Consider the following 4,602-nt stretch of genomic DNA (forward strand, 5'->3'; position numbering starts at 1 on the left):
AGCTACTTATGCTTCATAAAAACTTAAGAAAACTTGCAGATATACTTTATGGACCGGGAGGATTCCAAAAGGATAGTCATCTCAAAATTATTTTTTTTACTCACCGTCGTATAGTCAGGTAGGCCGAAACACAAAACCAGGGATTAATTTCCATTCATCTTCAGAAGTTATCGCATCCAGCGGTTATCCTTGTGTGAGGGTGATGTCTGTTTGCGTTGCCATAACTTTTAGGAGGGAGGTCTGGTAGAAGCTTGATGCTTGACATCCGCCAGTCACGACCTTCGACCTTTCGCCGTCCGTTGCCTTTTTTGGCGCTTATGTGGAAAATTCAGTCCTAAATTATGCTATTTTAGACTCGGTTATTATATTAAGGCCTCTAAATAATCTCAATGGCTACATAACCTTTTAACTCCACTATCTAAACATTCAATTACAGATTGACCTTTGACCTTACGTGGTTGTTTTAGGCCATTTAGGGCGGCATTTCAGTCCTTATTTCTGTTATTAGACATCTAACTTTGACTTTTACATTGCTCTTTCTAATTTACTTCAACCTACACTGGTACTGCTTTATTGTTCAATGCAAGTAATAGCATTTAATGTTTTTAAAACTCGTTTTAAAGGACAAATTCGTTCAAAACTCAAACCAGGCCCCAACTACACGATTGTGGGCCTGACCAAACTCGATTAGCAATTGGCTATGAGACACTCGCCTGGAAATGATCAACCAAGGCGGGCCGCCTCAGAGGAGGGTGTCTAGTGTTTAAAGTGCCGAAACACCCGATGAATCTGAGGTCCACTACTGATGAAGTGTCTTAAACATTTCCCTCTCGTAACCATACTTTGAGGGAGTAGAGAAAGTATGGCAAGAGTTGCCTCTTTGAAGAAATATTATACACATCTTCTACTTGATCTATCACCACTCAAACCAACACTCAACCTAAACCTACCGTTGGTAGACCTAAGGACTAAATCTAGCCCCGAACCAACACTTAAACCTAAACCTACCGTCGGTAGACCTAAGGACTAAATCTAGGCCCGAGCCAACACTTAACCTAAACCTACCGTTCGTAGCCCTATGGACTTGAACCCTAGTCTTCCCAACACAACGGAACTACAAGCTAAGAGTTACCTGACGTTAACTTGACCACAATTTGAGCAAAGGCTGGTCGCAGTCAATTTTGAAACCTTAAACAGCACTCGCTGACGGAATGCAATGCCCGATCAGGATTATCGGGCAGTGACTTTCGGGTTACTGCCTGATTCGCTGGTCTGGAGTAAGTTTAGTCAAAAACTTTGCGTTCCCAGAGCCGATTGATGTTCAGATCGAACTTCGAACCAACCTTCGCACTAAATCTAACCGAAACCGAATTCCTGGTCTTCCACATTCTTAGCCCCATGCCTACTAAGGCTATTCTCCTGGAATGGGAGATAGATAAAGGCTTCCTTGGTATAGTCAGACATGCGTCGGCCCGTGCACTATCCTCAGTCTCCCTACTTCAAACTTTCCTAGACGGGTGCTAGGTTGGGGGGAGCTGTTGTAATTTTTCTAACCTAACCTTCGCCAGAGCCATCGGACTTGACATACCAGATTTTACGCACAGAATCCTCTATAGGGGCTTGTTTTTTGAATGCGATTTGAAATTCGCTCCCTCCGATGTCTCCTTCCTGTTTGTGCGGGGAGGAGATGTGGGAGGGGGAGGTGAACCTAAGCCCAGACAGGCTTTTTGGGGGGGCGTGTGGCCCAGACAGGTCTATCGCCTCCTGGTTCACTGTAAATAATTTCATTTAGCATTTAGATACAAAAGATTTCATCCTATTCAAGAATGTCGACAAACCAGGATTTCAGACACTAAACCTAGCATTGGTAGACCCAGGAACTAAATCTAGCCACGAACCAACACTTCGCCTAAACCTAGCATTGGTAGAACAAGGAACTAAATCTAGCCTGGAACCAAGACGTCGCCTAGCCACGAACCAACACTTCGCCTAAACCTAGCATTGGTAGACCCAGCAACTAAATCTGACCTCGGACCAAGACGTCGCTTAAACCTAGCATTGGTAGACCCAGAAACTAAATCTAGGCCCGAACCAACACTTCGCCTAAACCTAGCATTGGTAGACCAAGGAACTAAATCTAGCGTCGGACCAGGACGTCGCCTAAACCTAGCATTGGTAGACCCAGGAACTAAATCTAGCCTGGAACCAAGACGTCGCCTAGCCACGAACCAACACTTCGCCTAAACCTAGCATTGGTAGACCCAGCAACTAAATCTGACCTCGGACCAAGACGTCGCTTAAACCTAGTATTGGTAGACCCAGAAACTAAATCTAGGCCCGAACCAACACTTCGCCTAAACCTAGCATTGGTAGACCAAGGAACTAAATCTAGCCTCGGACCAAGACGTCGCCTAAACCTAGCATTGGTAGACCCAGGAACTAAATCTAGCCTGGAACCAAGACGTCGCCTAGCCACGAACCAACACTTCGCCTAAACCTAGCATTGGTAGACCCAGCAACTAAATCTGACCTCGGACCAAGACGTCGCTTAAACCTAGCATTGGTAGACCCAGAAACTAAATCTAGGCCCGAACCAACACTTCGCCTAAACCTAGTATTGGTAGACCAAGGAACTAAATCTAGCCTGGAACCAAGATGTCGCCTAGCCTCGAACCAACACTTCGCCTAAACCTAGCATTGGTACACCCAGGAACTAAATCTAGCCTCGGACCAAGACGTCGCCTAAACCTAGCATTGGTAGACCCAGGAAATAAATCAAGGCCCGAACCAACACTTCGCCTAAACCTAGCACTGGTAGACCCAGGAACTAAATCTAGGCCCGAACCAACACAGTAATTCAGCTCCAAGCTAAACGTATTCTACCCGCAAATGAAGAATAACTTAACTGCGATCAAGGCACAACTTATACCACAACCCAAGGGTAACCCAATTATAACCGAGAGACAACATAACTGCAGATTAAAACCAAAAATTTGAAGAATAACCCAACTATAACCTTCAAGCAACGTAACCATAACGTAACCACAACCTAGGAGTAACCTGACGGTAACTTAACCAGAACTGGAGCAAAAACTGGTTGCAGTCAATTTGAAACGTAATTATAGCTTACTTGCAGTGTATTCCATATGTTTTCTTAACCTTAATAGCACTTTATTAGGTTTAATTAACATAAAAGCCTGAGCCATTCTCTTGTCTGAAAGATGGGATCTAAGCGGATGTGAGAGGATTTAAGCTCAAGTTAGATTAACATTTAAAGCTCATTAATTACAGTATTTTAGCCTTATTAGTGTTCTTTTAAGAGTTAATTGATTAATATTAGCATTAGCATGCTAGCAGTAATGGACTGGCACCAGAAACAGAATATCTATACGATATAGATCCGCAAACAAGCGCCACAGCAACAAAAATACACCCTTTTTCCACCAAAAAACAGGCCAAAAACACACATTGGCTGAGCTGAATTGCATATGCAAATTACTGCTGTAAAAATCGGTTTAAAAAGGCTAAAAAAAAGCTACTTATGCTTCATAAAAACTTAAGAAAACTTGCAGATATACTTTATGGACCGGGAGGATTCCAAAAGGATAGTCATCTCAAAATTATTTTTTTTACTCACCGTCGTATAGTCAGGTAGGCCGAAACACAAAACCAGGGATTAATTTCCATTCATCTTCAGAAGTTATCGCATCCAGCGGTTATCCTTGTGTGAGGGTGATGTCTGTTTGCGTTGCCATAACTTTTAGGAGGGAGGTCTGGTAGAAGCTTGATGCTTGACATCCGCCAGTCACGACCTTCGACCTTTCGCCGTCCGTTGCCTTTTTTGGCGCTTATGTGGAAAATTCAGTCCTAAATTATGCTATTTTAGACTCGGTTATTATATTAAGGCCTCTAAATAATCTCAATGGCTACATAACCTTTTAACTCCACTATCTAAACATTCAATTACAGATTGACCTTTGACCTTACGTGGTTGTTTTAGGCCATTTAGGGCGGCATTTCAGTCCTTATTTCTGTTATTAGACATCTAACTTTGACTTTTACATTGCTCTTTCTAATTTACTTCAACCTACACTGGTACTGCTTTATTGTTCAATGCAAGTAATAGCATTTAATGTTTTTAAAACTCGTTTTAAAGGACAAATTCGTTCAAAACTCAAACCAGGCCCCAACTACACGATTGTGGGCCTGACCAAACTCGATTAGCAATTGGCTATGAGACACTCGCCTGGAAATGATCAACCAAGGCGGGCCGCCTCAGAGGAGGGTGTCTAGTGTTTAAAGTGCCGAAACACCCGATGAATCTGAGGTCCACTACTGATGAAGTGTCTTAAACATTTCCCTCTCGTAACCATACTTTGAGGGAGTAGAGAAAGTATGGCAAGAGTTGCCTCTTTGAAGAAATATTATACACATCTTCTACTTGATCTATCACCACTCAAACCAACACTCAACCTAAACCTACCGTTGGTAGACCTAAGGACTAAATCTAGCCCCGAACCAACACTTAAACCTAAACCTACCGTCGGTAGACCTAAGGACTAAATCTAGGCCCGAGCCAACACTTAACCTAAACCTACCGTT

The sequence above is a fragment of the Garra rufa genome, chromosome 1 (genome assembly GCF_049309525.1).
Source record: "Garra rufa chromosome 1, GarRuf1.0, whole genome shotgun sequence".
NCBI classification, from domain to species: domain Eukaryota; kingdom Metazoa; phylum Chordata; class Actinopteri; order Cypriniformes; family Cyprinidae; genus Garra; species Garra rufa.